Below are 20208 nucleotides of genomic sequence, written 5' to 3'. Positions count from 1 at the left end.
CTTCCCTTCACTCATTTGCATTGAGATGCAAATTGGATTGCTTCAGGAAAACCCCTGTGGTCAGTCACCTGGGAGGACATGTGAGCATGACCTCTTCCTTCTCCCCCTCTCGTACCCCCTCTCACTCACCCTGCAACCTGGCCAAAGCCAAAGGATTTTAATTAAACCTCTTTGAAGCTGGGGTGGGTGTTTTATGTATTAATTACTGAACAAATAGACTCTCAGAGAAATAAATGTCCTGTTGGCTCACGTAACCCTCTAGGGCGAGAGCTGGGAACATTAGCACCAGGAAGAAGAATGTTCTTTCCTAGCTAGGACACCCAGAGATATTAATCATCATCAAGAAGAAATCAGAAGAACATTTTCCCTTTCTGGTTATGGGGCTGTTCTCCCTGTGGGAATTGGGTCCAGAGCCTGTGGCTGCCAGTTTTAAAGGTGAAATGTGGGGAGGCATGACTGTTGTCAGCCTCAAGCTTATTGCACCCATGGATTGGTCAGGCATCTCTCTAGCTCTTGGGGGGCATCTTCATGGAGTGGTATCTGCTCCAAAGCAGATCCACTCAATCTGGAGTTTAGAACCAACACTCACCTTGGAAAACCAATCACTAAGCACTCACAGAGAAAAAGAAAGAAACTCCTCACCTCCTCCCATTAATTACTATTCTTCCTCCAACGCTCATCTCCAACATTTGTGGAGAACAGATATCATGCAGAGCCACCACGCTTCCCTGGCAGCTGTGTACGCGTTTCTTAATGTTTTCCATGACATGGTCTGCTACAAGGCCTCGCTGTGTTGCTAAAACTAAGAGTGCAAGAACACAGAGAACCCTAATAACCAGTGCATTATGGGATTAATATATTATAGACCCCACATCCTTCACCTGCCAGTTTGTCCGATGCCTATGGTTTACTTGCAATGTAGCGTGCTAACTTGCAAGTTTTTAAAGGCATTCTCATCTCATCGTTTGGGGGGTCTCAGGCTGGATTCTGGGTTTTGTGTTTAATTTTTGGTGTGAATTTTTGTGACAGATGCCTGGCTGACAGACCTGGCAAATTTAGTTCTCCACAGAACAGGTTCTGCATGGCATAACTGTACTGCACTGCATCAACCCTGAGACCACCTCAAGGCATGGAACAGTAGCTCAGTCTTCAGGCCCATTCGATTATCTTCTGGCCTTTCTGCTGAGAGTGCTGAAAAGGAGGCCAGTTAGAGCCAGTTGTGACTCTGTTCTTTGTGTATTGTAGACAATTCTTCACACCGAAGATGCTTAACCACAGACGGTAACAACTTCCAATCAGGACCAACCTGTGTTGGACTTGGATCAGTGACCTAGAGGCAAAAAGTACTATCTCCAATAGCCAGTCCCCAGAGCCATCCAGTTCCACTGCATTGATTATAATTATCTCACAACCTAATTCTGCCCTCTCACTTACGAGGAACTAGTCCTTCCAGCAAATTCAATGAAGCTGCTTATGTATGCTGGTTAGATACATGGCAGTGGAGAGATCTCCGGCTGGTAGCTTGAGCAGTATTTTTAAACAGTTGAGATTGACCTCAACTGAAAGCCTGGATCTGATCAGCCCTGAATCTGAGAGCAGGCTCCTCTCATGTTCACACTTTGCAGCTCAGGTTCATGTCTATTAAAGAATGCAAGGAATCCATTCACTCAATAATCACAAGAGTCAAGGCTGCTGCTTCAGTGCTATGTCTGTGTTTGGTCTATAGCTCAAATGGTGCCATGGTTTAAAGTGTGTCTTGATTTTTTGCTCAAAACCAGAAGATTTCCTGCTTGACACAACCCATAATCTGCAGTACTGAAAATTACATTTTTTTCAGAAGTACCCATCCAAGGTTGAGAAGATCAGAAGCCAAGCTATCTTTTTCTCTTCAGATCTTTTCACAAAATCCATGGAGTTATTCGCAAAAAGAACAGGAGTACTTGTGGCACCTTAGAGACTAACAAATTTATTAGAGCATAAGCTCTTGTGGGCTACAGCCCACTTCATCGGCTGCATAGAATGGAACATATAGCAGGAAGAGATATATATACATACAGAGAAGATGGAAGTTAGAGCCTCAGCCAGATTGTTCCATTGTTCCACGTGACCACATCACTAATATATATCAATTCATACATAAATCAGATCTTCAGCATTCATTAGAAATGGGATCTGGATTAACCCCTCAGCGTCATCGCCCAAACAGCCCAAACTTTGGGGAAGTTTGGATCCAAATCAGAAGTTCCTGGTTGGCTGCATCTCTATGAAAGGCTGGGCAAAATCTCCACATCCAAACACTCTGAACAGTAGGAAAGTTTAGATCCACTCTACACTTTGCAGTGGAGGTCCACCTCTGCTACTGATCTGTTTGTATATATGCCAGAGGTAATGGGATCAGCAGTCCCTTTCACGACTGCTCTGTCCAGGCCCAGGCTGAGGGAGACCCTATGTGGGTACAATAAGCATCACAAGCTCCATCTGGTTAGTCTGGAAGGTAGACAGCCAGAGGGAACCATGTGGTGTTGTCTGTGTCCAGGAGCCAGACCCCCTTCATAGTCATTACAATGGAATCCTAGCTCTTCACTGGATGGGACACTGCATAACACTGCATTGATTCATAAGGGCTGGACAAACCATTGAACACACAGAGGAAAGAACAAAGCCCTCACCTGAAATGGAAATGTTTTGGAGGCTCGAATGGGTTTCATTTCCTTTTTGGGTTTTTGTTTTCTACAGTATCCCCTGTGCTTCGGCACTTCCTAGCGTTGACCAGGGCCAGCCGTGGAAATGCCCAAATGCCATGAGCAAAGGCTGCTCTTGTGAGGATTCCAGCCCAGTGAGCAAACACTGGAAATCCCATGAGAAAGCCAGTTCTCACAAAACCCCAGCCCAAGAGCTTCGGATAAGCAGCTGAGAGGCTCAGCTGTGCTCACTTCCACACTTGTTTGTGGACATTAAAAATCTTATAGCTCATCTCAAAACAGTAGGGCTTTGCCTTGCTATCCTTGGCCATATGTCCCCTTCTCCCCACTGTTATGCAGTATGCTACCTGGTGGTGGCTACATTTCAGCAGAGCTATTTGTATGTGACGTAGCATTTAGGCTCCTTGGGCAGGTTATTTTGGTTGAACATTTGCAGAATGGGGTCTAGGGCAAATATTTGAGCTTAGCCTTCAGATGTTCTGCCCTTTCCCCCTCATCCTGACTATAAACAACCAAAACTAGTTCTGAAAAATACTTTGACAGTGTCCTTGCAGGCGTAGCAGGGGAATGAATAGTCACTGAATAGGATATTAGTAGCCAGTCATATATATTTGGGCTGGGAGTCTCAAAAGGACCTAATGGAATTTAGGAGTCTAAATCCCCTTGACTTTCCTCCTTGCATCTCACCTCCTGCTGGTAGTAAAATGATTCTTTTAGGGAAGGATTTTTCACTCCAATGAGGTTTCTTTTGCCGGAAACATTGGAGCAGGGGAGGGGGGATGTTGAAGAAGGGGTGCAGCCACAGTGAAAGGGGCTGCATTTGCAGATCCTTTTGGGATGACATCAAGCTTCAGATGGGTTCTGCTCACCTGCAGAATTATAGCTTTCTTAGACTCAGGCAGTGTTGCTGTACCTACAAAGGACCAAGCATGGGCCACCACGTGGCACAGAGAATATGAGACACAAGAGCATCATTAGCGAAGCAAAATGGTGTGGGACTGGGGTATAGTTCTTTATCTTCAGTAACGTTTTCCTGTGCTGGCCACTTCAGCAAAGCTCAGCGTTCAGCTCTCAGGAATACATCACTACAGGAGCTGATGGGAGGTTTACGTGAATTTAGCTACATTTGGAGCTGAAATAAATGAGAGTTGAGAGGGCAGCGGGGTGCTCGCAAATCCGCTGAGCTATTCAAAAAAAAGCAACAGGCAGACTCCCCACCAGGCACTGGCCCCTGCACGACCCAGGCAGACTCCAGCGGTGGAATCCGGGCCCTCCGGAAATCAAAGGGTGTGGTGCCAGTTGATTTCACTAGGGCCAAGATTTCACCTCTGGAGCTTAGCCAACAACCATCTCAGGAAAGAGCTGATTTCCAGGGAGCTAATCTGCAATCACAGACTCACTGTCCAGTACTTAGTGAGACCCGGGCTGGGGAGCTCAAAGGAGGGCAGATCTGGGGAAATTATCCCTCCACTGCAAGATAATGAATATTCTTTAGTAAATGGGGCATAAACAGAGATTATACAAACTAAGGGACAGGTTAAGCCCTAGCGCCAACCCTGGTTTATGGGCAGTGTGTAGCCCATGGTGCTTGAGCTGGTGAAAGGAAGGAACTGAGCCTCAATTCCCCACACATTGCTCTGAAGGGACGTTGCTTTCCAGCATGCGTCTTACAGCTTCCATCACACTGGCTCAGCACTGCCGGCTGGCACATGGGTGGGTGGGGTGGACCACAGCTGGGCCCATTCCCTGCCCATCTTCCTCCCCTCTCTGCCCATCTTCTCAGGCGGGCGGGGTGCAGAGCCCCTCATTTCTCTACTATGCCTGCAGATGTGCTCTGGGGAATGCTAACACAGCTGCATGGGGGCAGGGGTGTGCCTCCCTAGCATGGACACATTGGGGCAGGTCACAATCCGGACCTAAATGCTAACAACATGCTGAAGGGACTGCTGCAGAAATGACTTTCTGAGTTTTGCTATGTTCAGAACGGGGAACGCACGCTTCCTCTTCTTCCTGAGCCAACAAGTATAGGGGTACTAGTCTGTGCAGAGCACAGCCTCCTTCTCTGGGCCTTCTGAGACCTGCTGATTGAATTCCTGGGTGCCTTTGACCTGTCCCTGACCACCCCACAGTGCTCTAGCTGACCTCAAAAAGGACAGGCACAAAAGGACCAAAGTTCCACGAAGCTGTTTTTTAAAGCAGCCCTCCAGGACTCAGCGTGGGGGCTGGTTTCCCTCCTCTGACCCAACAGAGGGTGTCCTCCCCATTCACAGTTATTGGGAAGCAGACTGGGCCGTTAGGAATCTGGAGCCCTCCTAAGAACACAACTCATCCCCAGCATCCACCAGTTACAATGCTTCAATGACTACTTGCAGGGCACTGCACCCCTGCACTTCCAGGACTATAACCAATGGGGGGCCAGTTATTGGTGCGTGGCCATCAGGGGTTGCAAAGATGGCAGGGGAAGGCATGGGAAAATCCAAGCCCGGCTAACCATGGGACAGGGATCACTGGTGGGACAGTGTCAAGCAGCTAAGGATGGACTGACCCCAGAGCCTGAGTTCCCCCTGGAGAGGGTGGGCCCCACGTGGCTGCTCCTGGGTGGGTCTGGCAGTGCATTGCATTGCACGGGAGGTTTGCATTGGCTGTTGGGCTGGCGGTTTTATGTTCGGTTCATCCTGCTGAGAGGAACAGAGGAGTTCAGTGTGCAGGAATCCCACCCCCTCTTTCTGCTCCCGGACCACATGAAAGCTGCTGAGCAAACAGAGAAATCCAAGATGATTACGCCCTGCTGGCAGAGTGATGTGCTTCCGCATGGCTGGCCCCGCTGCCAGAGTCTTACATAAGCAGCCGGCTCTGCTCAAGGCTTTGACCAAACAGCTGCCTGCACAGACCCATCTTCAGTCCTTTCTGACCTGGAGGTTGCAGTCTCAGGGCCTGAGTTGTTCCTGTGCTGGCTAGGCTGGCACCAAGGGGCCAAAAAGCAGGTGTACGTCCCTCAGGGGAAGGTACACAGCAGCCCCAGGCAGGGTAGGCTAAGGGCAGAGCAGAGGCGGGAAGGAGGCGATTGGGTGCAGAAGAGCATGGGGCTGGGACAGACCTGAACCCCAGTACTGCAGCATCCTTGCAGCAGGGCTGTTCTCACCTCCACCAGGGGCTTCCCATCCCCTGCGCTGAGGAGACACAAACACCCTGCACAATCTGCCCATTGGCCCAGGGTGGTCTCAGCACAGGCAGAGGTAGAGCAGCCTGCGCTCCCCCTTCCCGCAAGCTGCCCAACTGAGCAGGAGGCCCCGGGAGCCTGAAAAGCCCCCGATTGCTAAGCAGGCCCTGGCAGGCCCTGTCGCAAAGGCAAAGAGGAGCTCCCTGAGTTTCTACCCATTCCTCCTGTGAACAGGGCCTCCCCCCACGGCTGGGGCACCATTCCCAGTGTAAGGGCAGCTGGCTCCCCCTTTGCATCTGCGCTGCCCCCCGCTGCACATGTGGGAGCTGGAAGGGGGAGTCAGCTGTTTCCTGCCAGTCTAATGAGTATAGTGGGGAGGAGATTAAGAGATGGCATGGCCTGAGGGCACCTGATCCCACCCTCCACCCCCGCCCCAATGAGGAGAGGGGAGGCTGCTGTCAGCCCCTCCCAGCCAGAGGAGATGGGAACCTCCCTGAAGGCCAAAGAAGGAGAGGGGCTTCTTCTGGATGCTGAGGCAGGAGTGCGGGCAGGTGCCATGGGGCTCTCGGCAAGCCAAGGAAGGAGACAAGCTGCCTCGGCCCTTCGCAGGTGCCATGGGCGGCAGGCAGCACTGCTCGCCAGCTCTCCTCAGTAGGGGACCCAGCTGCTCTTCGAAGGGCCTGGCTGATGAGAGCCCCACAGGTGGTGCAAACGTGGTTTTGAAAGTAGACAAATTTGGGGGTTTTCAATGAAAAAATTCCACAGAAAGTTTAGGGAGGAAAAAGGGAAAAGATTCATTTTCCCCCTAAACTTTTCCCTGGAAAACCCTCCCCCTTTTCCCAGCCAGCTCTAGTCCTGGATGCTCACTCACACCACAGCTGTGCACGGTGCCCGCTTCACAGACCCTGGCTGAGTTGCGGCACCCGCTCCTGCTGGAGGGGGGCGACTCTGTAGCCCAGATTTTCCAGAGAGCTCACTGTGTTGGGTGCACACTGGGAGAGACGCTCTTCTCAAATCCAGCCCTTAGAGGCCTGGCTGCTCCCATCCCAGTCATGCCCGGGGCAGAATGACACCAGCAGGCAGAGATTAAGCCACTCAGACACTAGCCACTCGTTGGTTGCTCTTCGCACAGCATCGCTGCAGACTGAGCTCAAAACCCCTAGAGACGGGGTGTGGGGGGCGTGTATGGAATGGATTGATTCCAATATGCAGAGAGAATCAGAGAGCAAGCGGTTGTTAAAGGGCTTGTTCTGGAAGGGCAGGTTGTCCACCAGGACCAGCTCACCCTGGAAGCCATCTGTGACAGAGAAGGCAACTTCCTGCAGCGTCTTTGGGATACCCTATTGTATTGAGGACCTGACTAGTTTATGTATTATTGTGGGTTGGGACTGTATGTAACCTCTCTAGCAGGGAGACGTGACCGATGAGAGAACTGGGAGTTCAAAAGACTACATTGAAAAATGTGCCAGACCCGTATGGAATTCCTAGGGAGTGGTTAATGCAAATTCCCAAACTCCAGTTATTAAAACACCCAGCCTTTTGGAGTTAGGCCCTGGGGAAGAGGGTCATTGTTGGTGATTAGCTGTTACAGGAGGCCAAGATCAAAGGCCCGAGCTATGTAAAGGAATGGCTGATCTGCCCAGTGTCTGTTCTGGGTCTAAGAGGGATAAACTTGTAACCACAGAGGAAACCCAATTGTGGGTTTTGAAGGTCTGAAACCAACAGAGTCCTAGGCTGGAGTTGGGAGGTGACCATGCGTGCAGGTTCTTTTATCATTTTTAGTATGTTTTCTCTATAATGTGTTCACCTTAAGAATAAAGGTGCTTACTTAGAAGAAGCTAGGTGATAACTTGTAACTGCTGGTAATACGGGGCCATCGCCCTCAGAGAGAAAGCAAAGCACAGCCGCTGGCCTGTTTCGTCAGTCTGGCTTGCTGGGGATATCACAGCACAGGCAGGGAACTGGGCCACCTTAAAATCCCTGGTCAGGAGGGACTGGGATGTGGGTCTCCTCCCAAGAGAGGTGACAGCTGGGAGCCTAGAGCGGGTGCCTTTGGTGGATCATGGAGGGGGATTACAGGCACAGTTACACTGAAACCGACACCCTCATGCATCTAGGTGATGGGCTGAGAGGTGACGGGGAGAGGGTGACACACAGGAGCCAGGCTTGCTGTGCTTCCACTGTGGTTACCACCCCCATGGCCATACATGCTGTGAGACCTTTCAACCAGCCACCGGGTCACTACTGGCATTAGCCCCTCCGCTGGCTCCTGCTGCCTGGGAGATGGTCCTAATGCCATAGCAAGGAGGACCCGCATAATACACAACAAACTGGAACACTATACAATTAACATGGCACAGGTTACAGGAATTAAAACTGGCTGACGGATAGGTCTCAGGATATAACTGTAAACAGGGAATCAGTATTGAACAGGTGTGCTTCTAGAGGGTCCTGCAGGGATCAGGTCTTGGCCCTTTGCTATTTAAGAATTGTATGAATGACTTGAAAGAAAACACAAAATCACCAGTGGTAAAGTTTGCAGAGGACACAGAAATTGGGAGAGTGGTAAATAAGGAAGAGAACAGGTCCCTGACACAGAGCAGTCTGGAGCGCTTGGCAAACTGGATGTGCATTTTAATTTGGCTTACCATAAATGTAGACAATGTAGGAACAAAGACTGCAGACCATACTTATAGGTTGGGGGACTCTATGAGGGGAAGCAGAGACTCTGAAAAAGATTTGGGGGTCATAGCAGATAATCAGCTGAACACGAGCTCCCAGTGTGACACTGGGGCTGAAAGGGCTAATGCAATCCTAGGATGCATAAACAAGGGAATCTCAAGTAGGAGCTGACAGGTTGTTTTACCTCTGTATTTGGCACTGGTGGAATCCTGTGTCCAGTTCTGGTTCCACAATTCAAGAAGGATGTTGATAAATTGGAGAGGGTTCAGAGAAGAGCCACAAGAATGATTAAAGGAGTAGAAAACATGCCTTATAGTGACAGACTCAAAGAGATCGATCTATTTAGCTTAAGAAACAGAAGGTTAAGGGGTGACTTGATTACAGTCTGTAAGTACATACAAGGGGAACAAATATTTAATAATGAGCCCTTCAATCTGGCAGATGAAGGTGTAACACGATCCAGTGGTTGGAAGTTGAAGTTAGACAAATTCAGACTGAAATAAGGTGTAAAATTTTTAACAGTGAGGGCAATTAGCCATGGCAACAATTTACCGAGGGTCGTGGTGGATTCTCCATCACTGGCAATTTTAAAATCAAGACTGGATGTTTTTCTAAAAGATCTGCACTAGGAATTATTTGGGGAAAGTTCTCTGGCCTGATCATCAGACTAGATGATCACAATGGTCCTTTCTAGATTAGAATCTATAACCATGCACAGACAGAGACAACTGGGAATCATGCACAAATTCTGTGAAAGAGCCCCCTTTCCTCTAGGGCTAGGCATAGTGAATGGCCTGCACGCACATTGAGGGCTTCCATAATGCCCCCTGTAGAACCTTACTCCACACATATGGTCTGTGTGTGTGTGTGTGTGTGTGTGTGTGTGTGAGAGAGAGACTCCACACATATGGTCTGTGTGTGTGTGTGTGTGTGTGTGAAAGAGAGAGAGAGAGAGAGAGAGAATCAGTTGCAGTTTTAAGTCTTGTACATTTCCTGGGCCTGTGTTGGTTCTTCACCTTACCCGGACAGCGGTCACACAGTGATTCCAACTCAGCTCCCTGATGAGTGCTAGGATGCATGGGCAGTGGAGTGGCACTTTTTTTGCATGTGGCAACCGGTTGGCACAGCCTAGTGACCATAACATAACGTGACTGTGGCCTTTCCAAAATCCCTGACGCTGAGCTTGGGGGCCCCATCCTCAGAACTCACTGCCCTCCACTCCGAAAACGCCCTGGGTTTTACGTGCATCTGAAACTGAGCGCTCTCTTTCTCCTGCATGCCTCCCTCTGTGTGAAAATTTTAAACACTGGTTGGCAAGTAATTCCCAGCAGAACTCTGCTGGTTTGTGTCGCAAACAAGCCTGAGTTCCCTAGACTTTATGTATGTGAATTTTCAGCATGTTAGGAAATTAAATGCCAGGCGAGGGAGCGTTAAAATAATTGCATGTGCTCTGCCTTCCACCCACCCACCTCCACAGCAAGCCATGGTCCCACCTTTCCTTCCTACAGAGAGGTTATTCTCTGAGCTTGGCAGGGAGACAGCTATCTAATAAGGGCAAGCAAGGCCCATGGTTATCTTTGCCTTTTCTTCTCCAGCACTGGGGTTTCTGTGAGCCTCCCACTGTGGGAAAATCGTTAAAGTGTCAAGTTTGTCCTTTGTCCAGCTTGCCCTCCATTTAACCCAGAGCCAAGTTCCAAACAGAGCTGCCTCTCAAAGCACTCCACTCTCTCACAGCAACCTCGCTCGGCCATTGTCAAGCTGTCATTACCTCTTGGATAGGTGCTGGGGACAGTAATGGCCGGTTATGCAAGTGCTGCAGAAGGGTCATCAAAAAAGAGATCAGAAGGAAAACCCAAAGGGTAATGAAGAGATTAGATGTCATGCCAGCTGCAAAACCAGGGAGCCTGTCAGCTCTGGGCTTATGGGCTGGAGTGATAAGCTGAGGGCTTGTTAGGGGCTAGGGTTTTACAAAACTGTTTATACTCTCAGAACAGGGACACGCTGTACACTAGGGCCCCTGCCAATTCAGACTTCCCACAAAGGACCAGGCCGCCTTCCCTGACCTGCTCCTGGTGTGACCCTCTCTTCTAAGCAGAGAAGCATTCAGGCTCCTTGTTCACTCCATCTGGAGCCACCCCGATGGCTCCAACAACAACATGCCTGCCGCCTGTCAGACCTGGATGTAGGGACCCCCTGTGCCAGCTCTGAGACCCTTCCCCCCTCACTGTGTTTCAGATCCGGGCTCCACCTTGAGCCCAAACATCTACATGCTGTTTTTAGCCCTGTAGTACGAGCCAAAGTAAGCTGACCCAGGCTCTGAGACTTGCTTCCACGGGGTTGTTTTTTTGTGTTGTGCAGACGTTCTCTCTTATTCTCTCTCCCCCTCCTCCTGCCCCATAGGAATCACTTCATCCACCACTGAAATGCTGCCTGCCGGGGGGTGGACCACAGCCACAATTTAACCGCTCTGAAGAAATGCAACCACTGCTCAGGCTACAAGATGAAGATTGTATCCAGTTGACATTGCAAGAGGATTTTCAGGAGATAATCGTACAACATTCATGACACTGAGGTTACCCTACCTCTGGGGAAAAGTGCCATCAGATCTTCGAGGATCACAAATGGTCGGGATAGAGAGTTCACACCTTATCAAAAGTTGGCCTTTCCAGCAATACAGCACCCTCCAGTACAACACCCGGACATCGATCCAGTATTGAATCAGAGGGAAGAGGGCTACCTAAACAATCCCCAACATCACTTGCCTCCTACAGCAGCCTGGATTATTTTTCTTGGAGGTCTCCATCCAAATACTGACCAGGCCTGCCTCTGTTTGGAAGATCTGACAAGAATGAGGCCGCACAGCTATAGCTGACTATGGTTAATGTAAACATGAAACTACCTGGCATCAAACTGTCTCCCCTTATGGACCACATAAGGAGTCTTTCAACTTTACATACATATATTTCTAAATTATAATCATATACTTCAGTAGTGTTTGGTTTTGCACTGAGCTGGACAAGGGGAACAGCTAGAGTTTATAAGCAGGCGTGGCAGATTTTTATTTTATTCTTTATAATTTCAACAGATGCTATGGGAGTTTATCTGTAATCTTTTAAAAATTGTATCTATTTAAATTTTCACAGTTGTGGGAAGTTGTGGAGGAGGTCAGGCCATAATTATTTCATGACCGTAGATACTGAGATTCAAAAAAGTCAAGGCTTTATAACAGTTAAAAGCCATATGTATGTCAACATATACAGAGTCAATATCCTGAAGCCAAATTCTAATAAGTTTTCAAATAGCATTTTTCTTACTTTGTCTATCTGTAAATTCTGATCATTAGCAATGAAAATATTTTGGTTTGCATGCCTCCGGCGAAATCAAAGTTTACTGATCTCTACTGATGAAAATCTAATCCTTCCATGCCTATTTATAGGCTTCCTCAGAGAAAAATATGTTCTTCCAATTTAAGCTACAGTGAGCAGGTCCAGCAAGGATGAGTCATCAGCTCATTGGTAACACTTTGGCCTCTGGGACACGTATTTGGCAGTTCAAGCTCCACACCAGAACTTGGACCCTGGGTCTAGAATAGCTTTTGGGCTAGTGAAAGAAATGGGGAGAGTGCTACTGCCTATCAGCAGCTGATGTGTTAACCAACGTGTTACCTAACCCCGCTCAGAGCAGGTATAGACAGCACGGTGGTTCCGGCACTGATGGTCACCTGCAAGTGCCTTGTGTGCACTAGCAAGCACAGGAACAAGGCCATCATATATGACAGCCACATTTACCAGTAAAGTCACTGAGCTTCTAGCATCTAACTCAGAACAGACACCTTGAATACAATGGGTTGTGCTAGCAAACCAGCTGGGAGATTTATTTCTAAACTAACTCATTCCACTGGGGCCAAATCCTGGGCTGGAGTTCTGTTCTTGGGTGTATCTTTGCAACCGTTAAGGGCTAGAAAGTCAACTGGGGTGGGGGGAGAGGAAGCGCAAGCAAGCTTATAATTTGTGTAAATGTCTGGCTTATTCCACAACATTTGTGAATGGAGCTTTCAAGCCCTGCTTGCTCAGCAGTACTGGGCTGGTGGGATTGGAGACAGGCACTGAGTATTACACAGGCAGAAGAGGTTACATCCTTTACGCCACTGCTTTGAGGGAAGGTCATGGACTACAGCCAAGATGTTCAAAAATGACTTTGGGAGCCCGACCTGACACCTTAAAGGGGCCTGATTTTCAGGGGGAGAAGTCCATTTAAAGACGTATGGGCACCTAACTCCCATTGATCTCAGCAGGAACTGGGCACCTAAATACCTTTGAGGATCTGGGGTCGAGTACTTAGCACTTTCTGTTTGGTGCATCTCCAGCTGGGTGCCCACCTATGGAAGTATCCCCTATTACTGGTTTGGTAGCTTGATCATGGTAGTTGAAGCCCCTGAATCTATTTACATTTGTAATGACTGTTTAACTCCACCGTTACTTCGTAAGGTCCCCTCAGACAGCATATACTGTGCTTCCTCCTCTGTATCTTTCTTCCCCTCAAGGGAAAAGGCCCTCTGCTGTCTTCCTTTTCCTTTTTTAATTTTTTTTCTGGGGGGCAGGTCACGCTCCCGGCTTGAGATGCTCTTTGACGATCACCGTTGCATTTTCTAGCTCCGTTTCCCACCCTGAGGCATTGATGCACAATGAACTCCTCCTCAGCAGCCGCAAACACCCCTCAGGAGTCCCACTCCCTTGCCACTGGCTTTGCATTTGGTGGCATGAGCCAGGTTGCTGGGCTCTGCGCTCGAAGAGCAAGGCTGGTAAGTTTTTCTACCGTTGCTTCCATTGCTGTTGCTAATTCTACTGCTTTGGGCCACATTAAGTTCCCCTTTGCCAGCAACTGCCTTTGAATTCTCTCATTGTGACTACCAGAAACCAATGTGGCACCTGGCACATCCTCTAGGACATTTCTGCGCGCACCACAGTCCTTTCATCCTTTTCACTCTGCCACACACGTGGCTACGCTTCCTTTGCCCCTCTCGTTCTGCTCTGCAATGTCCCAACGTGGTTGGCGTTTGGCATGCAGTGTTCTGTTAAGGCCTTTTGCAGGCCTTCTAAATGTGTATCTTCTGATTTCCTTGGCTGTACCCAACTCCTTGAGAGGGGGTAGGTTTTACTGCCACAGATGCTCAGGAAAATTGCTCTATAATCTCATTTGCAAGAAAACAGTGGCCTAGTTTTCCCATGTACTGCTGACAAGCCTCATTTTCTGCAGTAAACTCCTCAGTCGCCCATTCTTAAGTTTATCCTCATCACCAGCTGTGTAAAGGGAGCGCTGGGTGCCCAAGGAATACACGTTACTTATGTAAGCAGTGTCAGGATGAGCTCCACCCTGACATCTGGTGGTGAGGTGTGGCAAGTTGTGGAAAAGAACTTCAGGGGCCGATCTCATTTGCATAGGCACACCCACCACGCCTAGAATGAGACCATAGCTGCCCAAATGGTCACTTTGGCTGCTGTGGGATCCCCAGTGTCTCTGTTATTGGGGCAGGAAGAATAAATTGTTATTACCCTGATTATGGGAACTGTGCTTGGAACTGTACGTGGCCTTTTGTTATGATGGAGGGATTCACCATCAACTAAGTAGCACTCGCTAGGCAAGGGTCATGGGTTCCAAAACTGTGTGAATGGAGAGAGGCTGGGGACAAGTAGTAGTACTTGGTGGCATGGGCCCCGTGGTGAGGGCCTTACATGCTGATTGCACTTCCCCCTCTCTCCACTGTGGAATATCAGAGCTAATTTTGATTTCATTAGAAGTCTAGTTATAGGCTGCTGAGCTCACTTTGGGCTGACAGTGCACCAGCACTGGGGCTCCCCTACTATAAGCTGAATTCACCTAAGAGCTGAAATCACTGAGTGTTGTGTTAAGTAGTGGGGGAGCCTGAAGATATATTGTGGAGCAGTTTGCGGGACGGCTGGTGAAGCAGTTCGACGCGGAGCAGTGTGTGGATGGCAGGAGCTGCTTGTGGGCCGTGGAGCTGAGTTCGTGGGGCAGCTGAGCGAAGGAGTTCGTGGGGCGGCTGGCGGAGCGGAGCGCAGCTGAGCGAAGGAGTTTGTGGGGCGGCTGGCGGAGCGGAGCGCAGCTGAGCGAAGGAGTTCGTGGGGCGGCTGGCGGAGCGCCGCTATGGAGCTATGGGGCGGTCAGCTTCAGATCACGTAAGGTGCCTCTTACCCCCGTCCCATTTCCACCCAGGTTGGGAGGTAAAGCTCCGCCGATAAACTTTCGAACTCTGGGAGCAGTCCTGTACCAGGAAGTGGAAGGCAAATGTAAACCGGTAGCCTTTGCCAGCCGAGGATTGTCTGATAGTGAAACTCGCTATCCCACCCACAAGCTGGAGTTTTTGGCCTTGAAATGGGCCATCACTGAGAAATTTCGAGACTACTTGTATGGTGCTCAGTTCCAGGTGTGGACAGACAACAATCCACTGACTTATGTGTTAACAAGTGCTAAGCTGGATGCTACAGGGCAGAGATGGGTGGCCGCCTTGGCTAGCTATGAGTTCAGCATTCAGTACCGATCAGGGAGAAGCAATGTAGATGCAGATGCATTGTCCAGGCGTCCGCAGGCTCCAGAAGTTGCTGTGATACCCACAGATGGAGTGAGAGCTATTTGCAGTGTGAGTCGCCGAGAGCCAGAGGCCCGTGAAGACTTTCAGGGATGTGTTGCAGAAGCTTTGGGCCTGCCCCCTGAATGCATGCCTTCTGCTTCGGTGAACTATATTGCATTAGACCAATCTCCTTTGCCCATGCTCAATGCGGCTGACTGGCAAGAAGCCCAGCGGCAAGATATTGACATTCGTGATACACTACTTGCCAAAAGGGAGGGGCGAAGCCCAGCTGCGGTTGTCCCACCTAACCCGGAGGGTAAACTACTATTGAGAGAATGGACCAAACTAAAACTGATTCAGGGAGTGCTACACCGAATGACCACTGACCCTTTACAAAAACAACGAGCACAACTAGTACTGCCAAAAAAGTACAGAGCCCTGGCCATGAGGGCCCTGCATGATGACTTTGGGCATTTAGGGATGGAGAGGACCCTGGAACTTATTTGTAGTAGGTTCTATTGGCCCCGAATGGCTGAAGATGTTCGCAGGAAATGTGAGACTTGCGCTCGATGTGTTCAAAGGAAAACTCTGCCCACGAGGGCTGCATATCTCAAGAACATCACCAGCAACAAACCTTTGGAGTTGGTATGCATTGATTTCTTGTCTGTGGAGGTAGACAAGAGGAATGTTGGAAACATTCTAGTAGTGACTGACCATTTTACACGGTATGCACAAGCATATCCCACACGTGATCAGAGGGCCACCACCATTGCTCGAGTATTGTGGGACAAATATTTCTCAGTCTATGGATTCCCGGCTCGGATACACTCTGATCAGGGGCGGGATTTTGAGAGTCACCTTCTGAAGGAGGTGCTGAAGATAGCAGGAATTAAAAAGTCTAGGACAACGCCTTATCACCCCCAAGGTGATCCTCAGCCCGAGAGGTTCAATCGAACCCTATTAGATATGTTGGGAACTTTGCGACCAGAGCAGAAGGCAACCTGGAGCCAGCATGTCGCATTTCTGGTGCATGCTTACAATGCCACAAAGAACGATGCTACGGGAGTCACCCCATATCTCTTGATGTTTGGGCGAGAACCAAGATTACCCATAGACTTGTGCTTTGGTGTATCAGAGGATGGAGATAGCTATGAAACTCATCAGCAGTATGTATCCCGACTAAGAGAAAAGCTGCGGGATGCTTATCGCTTAGCTACCGCTGCGGCTCGGAAGAACGCAGACCGCAACAAACATCGATATGATGCTAGAGTGCGTTCGCAGGAGCTCCAGCCGGGGGACAGAGTCCTGCTGCGAAATTTGGGTATTGCTGGCAAACACAAGATAGCTGACAGATGGAAGGCAATACCTTACCTGGTGATGGAAAAGCTGGGAGATCTGCCAGTCTACAAGATCAAACCTGAAGACGGTCCAGGGCAAATAAAGACGGTGCATAGAAACCTTTTGCTCCCTGTGGGGGAATTGGTAAGCACCCCTTGTGAGATGGGCCACGGCAGGGCCGCCGGGCAGAACAGAGGTGCTAGACCAAAGCCGCCATCCAACACAGACAGTGGGCCCCCTGCAGCTAACTTACCCCTATTCTGCACATCTGAGAGTGAGTCTGAGGAGGAAGACACAACCCTGGTGTATCCTGGGATGGAGACAAGATTTCAGTCTCGATCAGCTGAACCAAACGAGAGTTTTCCCTCTTCCGCCCTAAACCCAATGGCGGAACTATTTAGGCCCATTTCTGATACCCCGGTGCTGCTGATGAGACCCCCCTGTGATGACACACACAGGTTATTGGACAATGGGGACAGACAGGTAGAGGATGTCCTGGGCACCTTGGACCCTCCAGCGTTAGAACTAGGAGTGCAGGGGCCTACGCCAGTAGCCGAGGGACCCTCCAGGGAAGCCTCTCCATCCGTCACTCAAGAGGATGTTCCCCCTACCTCGGCAACAGAGATTCTCAATAGACGAGACAGGGTGATAAGACCAGTGAAACGGTTAACTTATGATGCACCTGGGGTGACTAGTGAGGAGCCAATACATTTAGCACACAGGCTTGTGGAAGCTAAAGTGGGCTTCCTGAGGCCCTTTGGAGGAAACCAATGAGTTGGTATAAAGGGAGTGTGATTTGTCGGGACGACAAAGTCTCGGCTGGGGGGAGGATGTAAGCAGTGTCAGGATGAGCTCCACCCTGACATCTGGTGGTGAGGTGTGGCAAGTTGTGGAAAAGAACTTCAGGGGCCGATCTCATTTGCATAGGCACACCCACCACGCCTAGAATGAGACCATAGCTGCCCAAATGGTCACTTTGGCTGCTGTGGGATCCCCAGTGTCTCTGTTATTGGGGCAGGAAGAATAAATTGTTATTACCCTGATTATGGGAACTGTGCTTGGAACTGTACGTGGCCTTTTGTTATGATGGAGGGATTCACCATCAACTAAGTAGCACTCGCTAGGCAAGGGTCATGGGTTCCAAAACTGTGTGAATGGAGAGAGGCTGGGGACAAGTAGTAGTACTTGGTGGCATGGGCCCCGTGGTGAGGGCCTTACATGCTGATTGCACTTCCCCCTCTCTCCACTGTGGAATATCAGAGCTAATTTTGATTTCATTAGAAGTCTAGTTATAGGCTGCTGAGCTCACTTTGGGCTGACAGTGCACCAGCACTGGGGCTCCCCTACTATAAGCTGAATTCACCTAAGAGCTGAAATCACTGAGTGTTGTGTTAAGTAGTGGGGGAGCCTGAAGATATATTGTGGAGCAGTTTGCGGGACGGCTGGTGAAGCAGTTCGACGCGGAGCAGTGTGTGGATGGCAGGAGCTGCTTGTGGGCCGTGGAGCTGAGTTCGTGGGGCAGCTGAGCGAAGGAGTTCGTGGGGCGGCTGGCGGAGCGGAGCGCAGCTGAGCGAAGGAGTTCGTGGGGCGGCTGGCGGAGCGGAGCGCAGCTGAGCGAAGGAGTTCGTGGGGCGGCTGGCGGAGCGGAGCGCAGCTGAGCGAAGGAGTTCGTGGGGCGGCTGGCGGAGCGCCGCTATGGAGCTATGGGGCGGTCAGCTTCAGATCACGTAAGGTGCCTCTTACCCCCGTCCCATTTCCACCCAGGTTGGGAGGTAAAGCTCCGCCGATAAACTTTCGAACTCTGGGGCTGCCCTGACCAGGGACAGAGACTTTTGGGGCATTGGACTTTTGGGACTTTGGGTGATTTGGGGTTGCTGGACTCAAGAACCAAAGGGAAAGGGCATGCCCCAATTTGCCTGGGGTGGGGTTGTTTTTGCTCATGGGTTGTGTTATGAATCCTGTTGGTGGTGTTTCCCCAACATAATGCCACATTGTTTCTCTCTGTTATTAAAAGACTTTTGCTACACTCAGACTATGTGCTTGCGAGAGGGGAAGTATCGCCTCTTGGAGGTGCCCAGCGGGGGTGGTATATATTGGTCCCAGGTCACTGGGTGGGGGCTCGAGCCGGTTTGCATTGTGTTATTGGAATGGAACCCCTAGATATTGAACCCGGCCCTTGTTGCTGCCAACTCTGACGGGCAGAAGGGTTACACTTACAGTTCTGCAGGTTGGGAACAAGCTGCTGCTTCCGCTGTGGGCAAACAGAAAGTGGGGGGGAGGGCCCACTAACTAAACAGGAAGTTACGGAGAGGTGGAGAGTGGGTCCAACCCATAATATGCTGAGCAGCCCAGTTAACCCCTTGATGACTGCTTGACTACAACTGGTTACTATTGGAAAGCTTGGCCCACAGTTTGAAATTAGGATAAGGAAAAGAGGTGGGGGAACAATTTCCATTTCTGGCCCTTATATCTCACTGGATTAAAAGAAAATAAACGCGGAGGGAGGGACATTATGGATGGCAAAAAGCCAAACAAAGACTGGCCCTGCTCTAAAAGCTCTTATTCTATTCCAAATGCTGGTTTTGGTTTAAAGTGTGGTTCTATTGAATGCACTGATTACTGCTGAAACAAAGCAGCTGCTGTGCCTGCTCCATTAGAGATGTTCATTGCTTTGCCATTTGTTCAGAACTGTAGAGTGGAAGATAAAGACCGCTTGCCAAAAACACCAGGGCTTTGCTGAGGCTACCATGCCCAGCCATCACTAGGCAAACACGAAAAATCCATCATCACATATACGAGGCTCATCACAGCCTTTCCTGATATCAAGTAGCCAACATTGGCTGCTATCTAAGAGAAAAATAGTACAGGGTTTCTAAAGCCATCCTATTCTGGATGGCAGTGGCAGCCACCCATCTAGGCAATGCCAGCAGAGTTCCTATGGACTAGGGCACGCAGGAGCCAGGGAGATGCAAGGTTTTCTTTCCCTCGCCCTCCTCGGCTTGTTGTTCTAAACCCAGTTGGCCCAATACCTGTGGAAACAAAACTTGGGGGGAGGAATTATGCACTGGTTCCCTTTGCTCCAGGGAGGCTGGCAAGGCTGGGTCATTCACTCTGGTCAGTTCCAGGCCCCACATTCAGCTTGTTGCTGTTGTCTCTCTATCTGGGGACTAGTTCAGGGCTAGCAGTGTAACAGCATTTGCAGACCTGTAATAGAGTGTGGCCCAGAGGGCAAAGTGATGGCTTAGAACTTGGGAGACCAAGGTTCTGGCCTGGGTTGTGACCTTCTGTGTGATCCTAGACATGTCACTTAACTTCTCTGTACCTTTATTTCCCCATGCGTCTTGTCTATTTAGGCCACAAGCTCTACAGGATGGGGACTGTTTCTAACCATGTGTCTACACTGCCTAGCACAAAGGGGCCCAGATGTCACCTGGGGCCTATAGATGCAAGTGTAGTATTAACACAAATAATAAAGCCAGAATGGCTGGAGAGGTTCAGATCATGAAAGCACATTTAAGTTGCTCCAGGGCATGGTTTTCACCTCAGGTTATACTTAAGGGCCCTATTGTTGAAGCAGAGTGGGAGGAGGGAACCTCCGAAGGATTGACTGGAAACTGGAGAGGTCTCTTCATGAAGGCAGAGGGAGCCAGAAAGTTGGCTTCCCTTTCTCTTGATCAGGAGTCACCCAGAAATTTGGTGTCCTCTTCAGAGGATAGAGGAGGGGGCCAGAAACTCAC

The 20208-nt window shown here is 49.7% G+C and overlaps 1 long non-coding RNA gene across 1 annotated transcript in view; it reads right to left on the bottom strand.

Annotated features, from left to right (window-relative positions):
* Nucleotides 1-18746, bottom strand: part of LOC140915935 (uncharacterized) — a 28857-nt gene extending 10111 nt beyond the window's left edge. Inside the window, exon 1 of the long non-coding RNA XR_012160327.1 lies at nt 18689-18746. This is a non-coding gene — a long non-coding RNA (uncharacterized LOC140915935). The remainder of the gene's footprint in view (nt 1-18688) is intronic.
* Between the last annotated feature and the right edge of the window lie 1462 nt (nt 18747-20208).

This window comes from Lepidochelys kempii, chromosome 8 (genome assembly GCF_965140285.1).
Source record: "Lepidochelys kempii isolate rLepKem1 chromosome 8, rLepKem1.hap1, whole genome shotgun sequence".
In the NCBI taxonomy this organism is placed as follows: Eukaryota; Metazoa; Chordata; order Testudines; family Cheloniidae; genus Lepidochelys; species Lepidochelys kempii.
Note: the sequence above shows the minus strand (reverse complement) of the source record. Positions and strands in the feature narration are given on the sequence as shown.